Source organism: Notothenia rossii (genome assembly GCF_949606895.1).
Source record: "Notothenia rossii genome assembly, chromosome: 10".
NCBI lineage: Eukaryota > Metazoa > Chordata > Actinopteri > Perciformes > Nototheniidae > Notothenia > Notothenia rossii.
In genome coordinates, this window is record NC_136908.1 from 64,299,386 (window position 1) to 64,314,720 (window position 15,335).

Sequence of the window (15,335 nt, forward strand, 5' to 3'; positions counted from 1 at the left end):
GAGTAAAGGAACTTCAGACGCAGACGTCACGTAGCTTCTCAGACGAGAGCGTCGCGTTACTTCTCTCGCGGCACAGTTCACGTCAGGGTGGACGACGATCGACACGATTGGCTGCTCAGTGAGTTCAGTCTTTCAAGTAGGAGGAGAAAGGCCAGCGTTCTCCTCCGGTTTACAGGCACTGTGTCAATTATGATGATAAATGACTTTTTTTACCACAAAAATACAGCAACACATCTTTGATTCATGTCGTTTATAACTGGGATATTATAATTATTATTCGCCTGTAAGTTAAATCCACAGGGAGATTCGGTTCAGTTCCATCATATCATGTAACGCACCCATTTCAATCACAGTAACTATAACGGCGTTACTGAATGGGAACAGGTAACTAGTAACGCTATTAGTTACCGCAAAAAGTAGTTGCGTTACAGTTAGTCCCAACACTGGTGATCGTATAGTGGTAGTACATTTTTCATAAGCAACGTGAAACATTCAACATAAACAAACTGGTGTACTAAACTCACATACCTGCATTTCTGTTGGAGAATTAGCACCACGCTCACATTAGCTTATTAGCTCAGATTAGCTATTGATGATCACGTTGATAAATCATATAAAATAAATAGCCAATCAATCCGTGTATCTACCGTCCAATTGTTTTTCTTTATTAAACACGTAAACGGAAGAGCGTCTGAGAGGCCTTTTTGCTTTTTACCTTACTAAATAGAGAGGCGAAGTCCCTCCCTTTCCGGGAGCCTCCATGGGACCCCGGAAGCGGAAAATTATACATTGAAGTCAATGGAGAGAGAAAAGTTATCTTTTGATCCCGTTTGAATTGTGCCACGAATGACACATATGATGTTTGTCAATCTTAAACAATAATTTCCATGTAAAAGAAATCACAGTTTGTCGTAAAACTGTTGAAATATAAGACTATGAAAAATACGCAACTAGAAAGACTACAAATCCCAAATGCATTCTGGGTCGCGTAAGTGATGTCATAGGCGATAATGCTCCAAGACTGGTTGCGGCTCGCAAAGCAAAGAGGAAGAAGAAGACTGATTTATTCCCTCCAATAAATATAAGAGATTGCTCCAATAAATTCACTTTGACAAGATGCCTGTGTGCTTTGTACCAGGTTGTAATCACAAAAGAGATCATACCACTTGCTCGTTCTATCGCTTCCCGTCTGATGAAAGGACCAGGAGTCGTTGGACCAAACATATCAGGTAATATACATGTTTTGCATGGAACATAGTCAAGTTAGCTACCTAGCTAGTAGCGAGCATGTTAGTTAGCATTATATTACATTACTTAGCCTTGTCATTTGTATTAGCCTTAACACGAAGTAAACCGAAATGTTAAACAGTAAGAGTAGTCATGATGGTAAGTATTTTGTGAAACATTTGAAGAGTAGCCTATCGTCCCCTCCACCAGGTGCTAAGGGGGCGGGAGGTAGGCTAACGCGACATTAGCATATTTTCTACTTAATGCTATCTGCACAAATGGTTAACATTGAACATTAAAAGATCAGGCAGTTCAGGGAGAGTCGAAGGAAGGAAGGCAGGCAGCTTTGCATGACATTCTTCTGGACGTGTTTCATTGTGATGATGATAGTGAGAGTGAGTCAATCTGTTTGTTGGAAAGACAGTAGTTGAGTGATTACTGAGAGAAAATTATTAAAATAGATAATTATTCAGTGTTGTTACTTTAAAGTGTTGTTACTGACCTTTTTCTCTTTTATTTTCTTTACCTCACCTGTAACTACTGAGACCCTGAGGAACATGCACACTGGACTGACCTGCTCTGGCAACCTGATTTCCACTGTACGTAATAGTATTTGGTTATGGTATATTATTTATATACATCAAAGGCACAATGCACCCCCCAGAGACACACATGTATTGAGTTTGATATTTTGCATTGGTCATGTGAAATCATCTTTACATACTAGAAAACTGTAGGAGCGGCAACTTGTTTTGAAATTGAATTTTTAATATCCGATAATAAAGTTGATCTATTTTCTTTATTCTTCTCTCTTCCCAGCTCCATCCATCACCGTTCTCTGTTCCTGCAGGTCCTGCTTGCTAATCAATGCTCATATATTTTTACACAATTACAAATAAAGTCAATGTATTGTATGACATGAAGTTGTGCTTCATTCTGAGTCAATAATAAATTCATTCTGCCTTCAGCTGCAAAATTATTGTGGACTGCACCGACATCCATGTAGCTGCCCCCCCCCCCGTAAGATGAACCAAGCAAAGTTGACATACTCAACATACAGCTGTACTCTTAAGTTTACATGAAGAATTTGTGAAATATTGGTAATAACAGGTTTAAATGATTATTAGTAATTAATTATATAATTTTCTCATTGTAGATGAGCAGACAGGGAGCAGATGAGAAAAGCAGAATATGCAGCTGCCATTTTCCACATGGAAGAGAGAAAGGGCCAAGTGTATTTGAGTGGACAAAAGAGAAATCCCAAATACGAAAAATAAATGTATACAATTTACAGATATGTATACAAATAAATACATATCCTATATACACCATGTATAATGATGGTGTATGATGTAGAAGGAAGTGTGGTAGATAATTAAATATAGAGTTACATACAGATCCATGTTACAGCAAAAGATGGAATAACTAAGAAGCACGCAGTATAATAATAATAATTACATGCAACAATTAAATAACTGCTCAGCATCTCCACCGCAATCCCAATCTGCTGTGTCCTGTCTTCCTCCCCTCTGCATAACACCCCATCACACATACGAAACACAACGCAGAGTCCGAGGGTGTTCAGAGTATGTTTATTGAAATGTCCTCCTCTCTACTGGCCAACACAGGGAGCATATGCTGGGTGTAGAATTGTTCCAGGAGGAGGAGATTTCCATGCCATGCAGGGTCTTTGGGGATGGGGATGATGATCCCCTCCTTCGTGGTCCACAGTAGCAGAGACTCCGGTCTGTGATGTGCAGCTGTTATATAATATACAATACATTTTTTTGAAAAACATTTGATCAAAAAATAAGGATTTGGTCAGGATCTAGAGTCAGTGTGTAGTTTATTAATTAATCAATGCTCTCTACATTAGGAAAACACATACCAGTGTACCAGAGGGAGTCACACACAGCTGTGCCTAGATAACCAAACAAATTGACAACAGGGATGCAAACTCATCAGGTATGAAAAAGGTGACAAGGATCCAAGCCCCCTGACCCCACAGAATATCGGCTTTAAAATGAGGAATAACAGAGGATTTTAGCAGAACAACTAAAGCTGCAGTGTTAATATTAACAGAAACGCCATAGAGTCACATCTAATAGAAATATATAAAAAGCATTTATTTTAATTTTGTAGCAGTCAGTTTATAATTTTGGCAGCACTGTTGAGCATTTTGAAAATGTATTTTCATGCCTCTGTGCAAGGCTTAGTCTTTCTATCTTTATAGCCACTGGTGTAAAGTAACTAAGTTCATAAACTCAACAAGTACTATACTTGGGCACAATTTTGAGATACTTGTACTTTACTTAAGTATTTCAATGTTTTGCTACTTTGTACTTCTACTCCACTACAGTTCAGAGGTACATGGTGTACTTCTACTCCACTAAACGTATGTAATACCTTTAGTTACTTTACAGATGTGGATGAATGATGTGAAATATAATCAAGTGTTATCAGACTTTAGTTCCACCTGGAGTAAATCCAAAAGCTACCCTGCAGTATACAAAGTCATTCAAACTAGCTGCACCTTTACCAGCTTTGAGAACACCTTCATGATCAATCATTATAAAACATATCATATTATTCTGAAATGGACCAATCTGCAAAATGACTACTTTTACTGTCGCTACTTTCACTATATTTTGATAATAATACTTTTCTACTTTTACTTGAGGAACATTTTGAATGCAGGACTTTTACTGTAACAGAGTATTCCTACACTCTGGTACTTCTACTTTTACTCAAGTACAAGAACTGAGAACTTCTACTTTTAATCAATTACAAGATATATACTTATACCACCTCTGTTTATAGCCTATGAAAAAAACGATTAGAAAACGAAGGCTAAAGCTAACGTTAGCAGATAGTGACAATGTATGCTAGTTAGCTAGCTCAACGATAATATTGCGACGGGGAAAAAAAACTTTTCAGTGCACATCACGCTCTGCCGCTCCGACAGGGAGCTCTATTGTGAACACCTGAACGGCCCGTTCTAACAGCTGTTCACCAGCGGTCCAGTCTGTGCCACAGTGACTCCGGACGCACAGTTAATATTAACGAACGCACCGTAGGTAATGTAGCTGCTGAAGCTAGACCATCATCGCCGAGCAGCAGAGGCTTATTATACATCATGAGCAGAGCCGACAGGCAGGAAGACTCGAGCACACAGCTCGCGCTTCATTATAATATATATAAAAAAAGCTCGTGGCCGCACATTAATCCGGGTCCCAGACCCCCTCCCATACCCCAAAAATATTTTTATTGCAGATCTACAGGAATCACAAAAACGACCTATTTTGGATTCAAAACGGAGAATTTCGCCGAAAGGTGACGAGTTTGCATCCCTGGACAAGATAACCAAAATCCTTGAATCTACACACAGCAAATAAACTCAAATGACACAACGAGATGTAAAAAGGAGATCACACATATAGTCGATTATAGAACTGGCCGCTTCAATCTGAAGAGCAACTAAAACAAAACACGGGAGTGTATCTTGTTCTTGTGAACACTAATGTTATCCACAGCATACACACACACCACAAAGTTCTTAAGGAGAAAACTAGTTGCTAAAACAAAACACGTTAGTGTACCTTGTTAGCTAGCTGACATTAACCTTAAACATTGCACTCATATTACTCACTGAAACCTTGTAAAGCCGGTCCCGCATGCTGGCTCTTACAGAACCGCTCCCTTTCGTGTATGTACAGCTCTCAACATGCCCAGACTTGTAGTGATTTTCACCTCGTTTTATACTTTTTCGCCTCATTCTGAAAGAAACAGGTGAAATTTACTAACGTGACAGCCATCTTTGTGATGGTGACGCGTATTGTGCGAGACCAGAGACCTGTAGTTCACTGAGCGGTTTCACACAAAAAAAATTGTAACTTCACAGTTTTACGACACATTTTTATTTTTTTGACTTGCAAAATGTTCTTTTAATTTGACAAACATCATATGTGTCATTCGTGGCACAATTCAAACGGGATCGAAAGATGACTTTTCTCTCTCCATTGACGTCAATGTATAATTTTCCGCTTCCGGGGTCCCATGGGTCGGAAGTAGATGGGCGGGACTTCGCCTCTCTATGGTCCTTGGAGCGAGGGGCGGGGCCAAACTCACGGAAGTGATTTCAAAACAAAAGCACTCGTTTGCTAAAATCACACTTTGAATCATTACAGTATCCTGCTGAAGGACCGGTGATTATTATAAACAAGGGGCATTTAGCGATCACAGCGGAAACGGCCAAGACACATATTGAGCCCAGAGAATGGATGTTACTAAGGGCTGTAAATATAATAAGCCTCTGTCTAAAATGGACAACATTGTTAGGAGATTTAAAATATACAGCGGTGCTGCACTGCGGTCACTCAGCCGTCTCTCGAGTTCGCTTTTTCAAATTAGCTGCTCTTCATTATTCCTGCTATATTTGACGAGTGAAACAAATATGTTTTACCACAATTTCTTAAGGAAACTGATCCTGTTGGACTCGGTTCTAGTTTGACTTCTACCAGAAATAAAATGAAGTACTTGCTGTGTACTTTGTGAGTAATCCTCTGTCAGAGTCCCCTACTTAGTACATAATGCATGTTTTCTGCTATCTTTGATGAATGATACAAATATAATTTTACCATTAATTCTTAATGAAATTGATACCATTTGACTTTGTATTAGTTAGCCTACTACTAACAATACGTTGAAGTACTTTTACTTTGTATTCTTTGAGAAATCCTCTGTACCCTGCTGAGAACAACATCAAGCCTCTTCTGCTCAGTTTGATGAGGGAATTCTTTTTTGTTGTCATTAGTTCTTCGTGAGATCGATCCTGTTGGACTCAGTACTACTGAAACTACTCCCACAAGTACTATGAAGTACTTACTGTGTACTTTTCCAGTACTCCTCTGTCCATGTCCCCTCCTGAGAACAAGAATGCATGTTTCTCTGCTCTTTTGAATAAGTGTTAAAAAACCTTTCTTCATGAGACTGATATTGTTGGACAGAGTATTTTAAGAGGATGGTAGACTGCTCACTGACTCACTCTGTCACTCTGGTTGGCCTCTTATGAAGCTGCTGTCTTTTAATATATGATTATTCCTCTGCCGCTAGTTCGTCCCAGATTCTTCAGTCTCATCAGCCTCATCCTTCCATCAGGCCCAGTCAACGCCTCCAGCACACTTCCAGTGTCTGACTCCATATGATATTGTCCTGGTGCTGTAAGGGTGATGCCCCATGATCACACAATGACCCCTCTAGAGTCTGAGCGCCAAGGACCTCGTTATGTCTGTCATTAATGTGACTACAGACCAGTAGCCCTCACCTCAGTGATTATGAAATCACTAGAAAGAATTCTGCTCCGATTTCTTATCAGTTTAACACAAGACAAACTGGATCCATCCCAATGTGCCTATAAACAAGGGTGCGGCACGGAAGATGCTGTGGCCCCTCTGGTTCACATCATCACTAAACATTTAGATAAACGCAACACCTATGCAAGAGCCCTCTTCCTAGGCTTCTCATCAGCATTCAACACAATACAAGCAGACATCTTGGGGTCAAAAACGGCCAAAATGGAAGTAAATCCATACCTGATTTACTGGTATGCTGCTTTCCTCACCAGTAGAGAGCAACGTGTGAAGGTTAACTAAACCCTGTCATCTGCCATCACCCCCCCCCCCCCCCCCCCAGGGCTGCGTGAGTTCAGCTGTGCTCTTTACTCTCTACACTGATGATTGTCATACCAACACACCAAATCAAGTGATCATGAAGTACTCTGATGACACTGCAATAATATCTATGCTCAGTAAAACAGACGACCCTGAGCTGCACCAACAGCTGTCCATCAGGTGGTGGAGTGGACTGATAACAATGCTCTTGAGATCAACACCAAGAAAACTGAGGAAATCCTTTTTGGCTCACCATCTGACTCCCATAAAGTCCCCATGGTCATCCATACAGATGAAATCAAGCAGGGAGTTTCCTACAAACACTTGGGTGTAATGATTGACCGTCTGCTGTCATGGAAGGATCACATTGAGTTTCTGAGCAAAAGGACAAAACAAAGAATTTATTTTCTCCACCGTCTCAGGTCTTTTGGGGCGTGCAGAGAAATTCTTCTGTTGTTCTTTACATCTGTGATCATGTCTGTTCTGCAGTACTGCAACACTACCTGGTACAAATGTTTGTCAGCAGCTTTAAAATCAAAACTGCTCCACCTGTTAAACATCTGCTCAAAGATTGTTGTTCGTCAGAGACTCTATGACTCATCATAACAACCTAGTGAGGCTGTCCAACCACATCATCTCTGACCCAAACCATGTTCTGGACAGTGAGTATGAACTGCTACCATCTAATGGAGACACAGGGTCCCACCATTCAATAAGGTCAGACTGAAGCATCCTTTGTGCATCAGTCAATCCTCACAGTAAACACAGAGCTGATCCCAGATCAGATGCACTCTGAAGGCTCTTTGAGCAGCTCTTCTCTCACTGATTGTGCTGTTATGTTAAATGTTTGTTGTTCGTGTTTCATGTATTGTGTCTGAATACTTGTCTGTTGATGTTGGACATGGAGCTGCTGTGACGCAAGTCAAATTTCAGACTTGATCTGACCAATAAAGTATTATCGTATCGTATCGTTACATCACCCATTATAACAATTAGCTTTCCTTTTCCTCTTCTCTTAACTGAATAGCCCTGTCTTTAAGTATAACCCAATGTACAGTCCTTTTCCTGCACCATTTGAAGGCTTCAAAACAGGCCTTTTTACTGTATGTGTTTGGAGAAATGACACAATCAATGGCCCAGTATAAACTCTGAATCTTGTGGTGCTTGGAGAATTACACACTGGTTAAGCCGGCCAGGATATATGCCTTTTTTGCAATATTTATTAATAAAATGTATCCTTTCACAAATCTTTTCAACTGCTGTAAGTTAGGGCACTCGCTGTGCAGAAAATTAAAAATATTCTTCATTTGCAGTATTTTTTTTAAAAAGCGTTCAAAAAGACTGCATCAATTATATATATACAAATATATATATATATATATATATATACACAAAACAGGCATATATATATATATAATATCAATATTTGTATTAACTAACCAAAGTCAATTTAAATAGCGGGCACAGATGGGTTAATTGCCATCAGTGTTGGGTGTAACGCGTTACAAAAGTAACGGAGTTACAGTAATATATTACTTTTTGCTGTAACGAAGTAATGTAACGCATTACTAATGAAATTTGGGTAATATATTACCCGTTACAATGCTCAGTAACGCAGTTACAACACATTTTAACCCGAAATTAAATGGTGTTTTGTTTTTTAAGAATGTACTAACATAGCGAGACATTCCGACACCCGACAAATTGTGCGGGTAGATTAGTAAACCTGGTGTTTACCCTTCAGGCTTCGCGTCGAGATCTTCGGGGAAGTTGAACGTTATGCAACCATTCAAAAAAGAGAACGTAGCGAAAAATACTAACAACAAATTGTGTCAGTTGCGCGTGACCTGCTCCGCTGCGCGTGCATCATTTCCAAAGTGCTTCCACAGCAGTGACACAGATCTGATCTGTGGATAATCATTTATACGAAAATGGTTTAAGCAACCATCACTAAACGCCAGCAACACTGCATCTACTGCAGACAGTAGCAACAGGTCAGATGTGGACATCACGTTACCCTCCGTTGTGGACACTAGCTTACTCCCGCCTGACTCGCCGGCCCCGGAGCAGCAGTCTTCGTCGCCCGAAACTACGCCGCCCCTCTGCGGCCCGCAGGTGCCAGGTATATCTAAACAACTACCCGCCTGTACAGTGGGGTAAGGCGGTCATTTTGCAGCTTGTGGTATAAAAATAGACAATGGCTAGAATATTCATGTGAAAATAGTACCATATTCTGACATGCCTGGAGAAATGTTGGGTCAAACATAATGCATACAATAGCACAGATGCCTTCACCACGAATGGCTACAAACATATCTCATATCCCAAGCTTATTATCAACGAGCTGATGTTGCAGCTGAAATGTTCTCCAGGTCACAAAGTCAACCTCACATGATGATGTGATACCAGTTTCCAAGCACAGTAAATATTCTCTTCCCAGCGTATATGATGGGACCAAGGTGATGATGTAGTAGGCTACATGGTTTTAATAATAATTCAATGTTTGCCATATTTGCCTTGATTTACAATATGTTAACCTTCATTATAGTCCTTGACAGCGTGTCACATGTTAAGAATTTACAATCAGAGTCGAGTATTCAACTAAGCCCTGTAATACAAGTTGTTAGTAGCCTTAAGGGCCTACACAGTTGTTATGCTATACCACATTGCCCTTCACTGGATGCATAATGAGCTGCACTAAACTACATTTTAGCATTTAAAATACCTAGCTATTCTTTTGCGGTTATTTTGGTGAAAGTAACAAAAAAGTAACTAAAGTAGTGTAACTCATTACATTACAGAGACAGTAATATTGTAATGTAACTTATTACTTTCAAAAGAGAGTAATAAGTAATATGTAATATATTACATTTTGGAAGTAACTTGCCCAACACTGATTGCCATGCATGTGGTGTTTGATATAGTTTACGTTCAATTTCAACTATTTTAGGCAGAAAAACGTTTATTGACTAAAACCTTTTTTAATAGTTTACTATAATTTAGAAAAGTTTTTGTGATAAATCATTTCAAAGGTAAACTTATTTTTCATTTTATATTTAAATTTGAAATGTTTGCCCACAACATTATTAATTTATACATTTGTATACATTTTTTAAAATGATGTATCCATTTATTTTATTGTATTTCCTTGAGGCTGGGGAGATATCATGTTCAACATGTAAATGTTCTAATGCAAGTAAGTATAAGTATAACATGGAAAAGGAAATAAAATAAGTTTGATAGGAGGATGTGGATTTATTTTCTCTCACCTTGTAATTACACAATCAAACAATCTATCATTTAGCTCTGGCCTTCACTCACAAAAAAACATTTTGTTGAATTGGACACATTTTTCGAAGCTCTATTGACTGACATGCAATGACTGGGACTGATGGAAGAATCTGCGAGGAGTTAACTAGGAGCAGAGAAATAATCATATTTTAAAAGACAGCAGCTTCATCATAAGAGGCCAAACAGAGTGACAGAGTTTTTGCGTTTTTTTATAAAACGTTCCTTTAATGTGATACGTTAACAAAGGTGGAACATTTTGCCTGCACCATTCTAAGGATGTGTTTTGGACGTTGTTGGGTAACACATTAAAGATGTTCTTTATAAAACGTTCCCCCAATGTTACATGATAACCAAAGAAGAACCTTTTGAAAGCAACATTTGGATAATGTTTTCAGGAGGTTATTCTTTTTTTATAAAACGTTCCTGTTATGCGAAATATTAACACGTTCATGGTCAACGTCAGATTTATTTGTAGTGCGCTTTAAAAAACAAACTTGTTGCATTTGTTTGAAAAGGATGTTTAAAAAAAAAATCTGATGTCACCACATTTTCCTTTTGAAAAAAAAACAAGCACGCAATTCATGATATTGCATGTTTGCTTAGGCATGTCTGGTAATAATTCAGAGGGAAAGGTTTCGTTTTGAGCTTTGCTCCTACGTCAAACGCGTCATATTACGTCACATGGGGTATCAACTTTCTCGGACTCGTTCTCTGCCCAATCCGCGGTAGTAGCTTGTAGTGGTTGTGATTTAGTGAGCTGGTATTTTTTCGGTCATTTTACATTGCATTTCACCATTTGTAATCATGGTGGTTTCAGCCTGTCAGGACATCGAGTCCACAGTTTCCCTAACAGGAAAAGCTAGCTTTCGTTCCCGGGTACGTTGTGCGAGGTGCATCCACCTCCCTGCAGCACATACTCTCCACAGCTGAGGCCTATCAAACAAAACGTTTATCAGGAAACCGTATTACATGTCTCTCCCCGCCAGGCCCGGTTCCAGAACAAAATGACTCAGGGTGCATCTGAGATTAGAGAGGGTGCAGTGGTAAAGTGCTATTTTTATAAGTGGGGAGTGGACCTCACACCCTCTATGGGATCCTTGCCTCCACTAGGGGGGTCCTCACCTCCTCTAGGGGGGTCCAAGGGCATGCTCCCCGGGAAGAATTTATTTTTAAATATTGAAGTTAAAAGCCTCAATCTGGTGCACTGAGAGCAACATTAGGAGATCTATGGATACATCTCAACACCCAAATGAAACAGAACTGTAAGCAGATTTTATTTTTCTTTATGGATATTTTACAAATCACTCCCCTTTTGAACCGAAATGTCTGCATGCACAGCAGAGGATGGCATCTTTTTTACGGGAATATTCCAGCCAATCTCTGTTTTGAAACCATGAGCTGCAAAATGAACGCCTTACCCCACTAGCGAGTTGGGTACTTTTTTAAATATACCTGGGCAGGCTCTGTTTTGGCGAGGTCCTCTGGCACTTGCGGGCCGCCGAGGGGTGGCGGTGTTTGGGGCAACGAAGGCGGCTGTTCCGCCTCCGTGGGCGAGGCGGGCAAAGCCGGCGAGTCGGGCGGGAGTACGTTAGTGTCCACGACATTGGCCGCGGGTAATGTATGTCCCCATGATCTGAACTGTTATTACCTGCAGTAGATGCAGTGTTACTGCTGGAGATAAGGGCTGCTTGTTTGAACCATGTTCTGATGTCCATCATAGACTGCTGCTGTGTAAGCACTTTGCAAATGACAAACGCGCAGCGTCACAGGTCACGCGCACCTAACATAACGTTACTTACCGTTTAAATCATGGTTTAAATTGACCAAATAAATGCAGCAGACAATGTTATTTAACCACAATTACAATTTATTTTGTTTCAACTATATTATTATTATTATTATTATTATTATTACTACTATTATTATTATATGTAATATTTTTCACTTTTTATTATTTATTTATCTTCCACTTTTAATTTTTTTGTTCACTTGTTATTCAAATGAGGGCGCATAACAACTCAACTGAGGGTGCAATGCACCCTTATGCACCCCCGTAGAACCGGGCCTGCTTTTCGCTCCTCTCTCTCTCTCCCCTTCGCTCCTCTCTCTCCCCCCCTTCACTCCTCTCTCTCCCCCCCTTCGCTGCTCTCTCTCTCTCTCCCCTCCGGTACACAGCACCGTAGTGTGGAGTTGCATTAGGTAACGCTGTGGTGGCTGTACTGCTCCAGCCGTCTCCTTTGTGTTCGTTTCCCCCTGTCTGTGTTGTTTTTGTGTGCGTGGTGGCTGTCACTCCTGGCTCCCGGCTCAACCTCCACTCACCTGCTGCAATCAGCTGTGCACCCTCCCCGACTACACACCTGCTTTCCATCAAGCCATTTACAACGGCATATCAACGGAGGCTCCACAACCTTTCTCCGCCAGATCGTCAAGTATCAGCCGTATCTCTCTCTCTCCTCCGGTACACAGCACCGTAGTGTGGAGTTGCATTAGGTAACGCGAGATACGGCTGATACTTGCGCATTAGTTTCTGTTATGGATCAGTATCAACAGTCCTGCCCGTAACGTCAGGCGCGCCGGATTCATTTTAGAAGTGGGGGGGCCAAAAAAAGTGCGTGTGTATGGCCCAATCGCAAACAACGCCCTGCACCCTACCCCTACACACTCCCCCTCCGTGACGGAGTGAACTCCGTGGAGTGACACATGAGGCTCCCTCCTGTCAGGTGGAGGGAGTAGGCTAAATACAGCAGCAAGCTTTGGCACAAACTCCCCTCTCTCCGGCAGAAACAGGAAATGCCATAACTGTATGTAGGCCTAACAACGGTTTCAAATCAGCATCTCTTTGACAAAAAATGTAAATGAATAACTCAAATAAAACTCCAACATCTTAAATTGTGTTACTTTTTTGTAAAGCTCTTTTAGTTTTAAACCTGATGTTTATAATCTTTTTAGTTTTTGCAATAGTCTGTAAATATACACAACTTTATAATAAAATGCACACATTTACCTTTTTCTAGACTAAACACAGGTATGATCCTAAGTAAAAAAAATATGAGTTTATCATGAGGTTGTTAACATCGCAATGTATCACTATCGTTTAGTGGTTTTGCAAATAATTAACAACTCTCTGTTTTTGTACCATTCTGCGTTGCAGTACCTTCTCTTTGCCCAAATAATCTGCTAGCGGTCTCCTTTTTTCCGATAGTTAGCTGTACAGCTTTACCCGCCTCAATGTCCCGACAACAAACCTCCATGCAGTCGGAACCAGCCTGTTTCGGTTCAACGACGGCGGTGGGGGTGGCGGCGGTTTTGACAGTTTCTGCGGCCGCAGAGCCGCTGCTTTTGGGTTCATCTGGCTTCGCTGTTTCTATGATTGAAGAAGGTCCAGGCTCCGGAGATGTGGATGTCAGGGATGTGACCTTCCAGTTGTTAAATTTAAGTTTAGATTGACTGAATTTAGTTTTCTTCTGCGCTGGTTCTTCTGACGTGTTTGCAAATATATTCTTTCTAGGTTAACGGCTGACACACACAGAACAACGCAACAAATAAAGTAAACAACGTAACAAATAAACAAATCTAAGCTTTTTTATTGGTTGTAATTTACATGGATACATTTGAATGGTGTGACAATGTCCTATTTGATTGGGTTAAAATGTACATATTCTTCCTGTTATGTCTGACTGCTTTATTTTACCTAATGCAAAGTGACCTGCTCCATCGAAATCAGTCGCATTGACCCGAAGACAAATTTTGATTCCTAGCTTTCTAATGATATCAGGATTGTTTTTGTACTCCAAATATTAAGCAAAAATATGTCACATTATATAATGACTGTTATAGAGTCATCATTTTGAGAAAAAGGCCTTTAAAGTTTTCTCTTCTCTGGAATCCAGCAATTGATTGATTATTAGCGGAGCAAATGATCAAAATACTACGGAGGGAAGATATTTTCGTTTGGATTAGGCCTACTGCACTCATGGGAAACACCGGCTGTTGTTCCTGTTGTGACGTTAAATTACTCCGTTCTCTGCTTGTTATGCCGTTACAAGCTTCAAACCTGTATTTATCATCTGAATTTGCCGAAACAAGTTTAATATTCTGAAAGCCAAGACTTTGTTTATTTGAAATCAGATGAAAACAAACTGTAACGGACCCTGCCGTGTTATCTATGATTATATGCCTTACATTCATAATTTCAGCGGGAGGGAGGGGGAGCGGCTCTGCGGAAGAGCAGAGTGGCCAGTGAAAGGCGAGCTGTGGTCTTCCCTTTACAAGCTTAAAAATTGCGTGTAGCTAATGAGATTGAATATAACAATCAAAAATAACAAAATATACACGGCTAGATCAGATCATGTTTTAGATGCGACTTTAGAGTAGAGGGGAATTATTGAAACGGGATTTGTACAGTTTTCCGCGGCATCTGCTGCTGCGAAAATGTGGGGCAGGGCTGAAAAGTGGGAGGGCCCTTGGCCCCCTGGCCCCCCCGCTTCCGGCGCCCTTGCGTAACGTTACTATATTATCAATGCTACTTTAGTTATAGCCTGATATATGATAGCTAACTTCACAATGTTGTGATGTGACGTTAGCTAACATTCTGTAGCTAACGCCGGTCACTCACCAAGATAGCTGCTCTGTTCTCCACTGGTTCTCCTCACGCCACAGCTCCATTTCTCTCCCATGGCCGTTATTTCTTCTAATCCTTGGCTGCTCCTGGTCTCTTGGACGCCTAGCAGGCTCATCATTATAATCATATGCATTCGAATATTTATTTTCAACCTCTTCTGTGTCAAAACTAGCATTGTGATCCATGTTTATTACTACGGTAGACCGGCCGCTCTCCCCCGTGTTATGTCACACGTGGGAGGTCACGGGGAGGCTTTTTTTATGCGGAAGTAAAAATGTCTTACAAAAACGACGCCAGATGTCACTGTAGTGTATATTTATGTATATTTTTTGGAAAATCTAGTGTATTCATCATTTTTCTACACATTTATTCACTGGTGTGTCTAACCTGCAAGTTGCTCTTTAAGTAAACTATCATAATCATCCTAATGACCACAGTGGCCAGTCCAGTTACCCAGGAATTTTGAGTTGAACAATTACAGGAATATTATGTCTTTATGTTCTAATAATGTAAAAATATTTTAGTAA

The 15,335-nt window shown here is 40.4% G+C and overlaps 2 long non-coding RNA genes across 2 annotated transcripts; one reads left to right on the top strand and one right to left on the bottom strand.

The window, feature by feature from the left end:
* Positions 1–715: 715 nt before the first annotated feature.
* On the top strand, positions 716–2,150 carry LOC307021387. The gene is made up of 2 exons (XR_013803142.1): positions 716–1,826; positions 2,047–2,150. It is a non-coding gene; the product is annotated as an uncharacterized lncRNA (long non-coding RNA).
* Positions 2,151–2,803: 653 nt separating this feature from the next.
* Positions 2,804–5,317, bottom strand: LOC307021388. The gene is made up of 2 exons (XR_013803143.1): positions 4,877–5,317; positions 2,804–2,987 (listed from the first exon to the last, which is right to left on the bottom strand). It is a non-coding gene; the product is annotated as an uncharacterized lncRNA (long non-coding RNA).
* Positions 5,318–15,335: the final 10,018 nt, after the last annotated feature.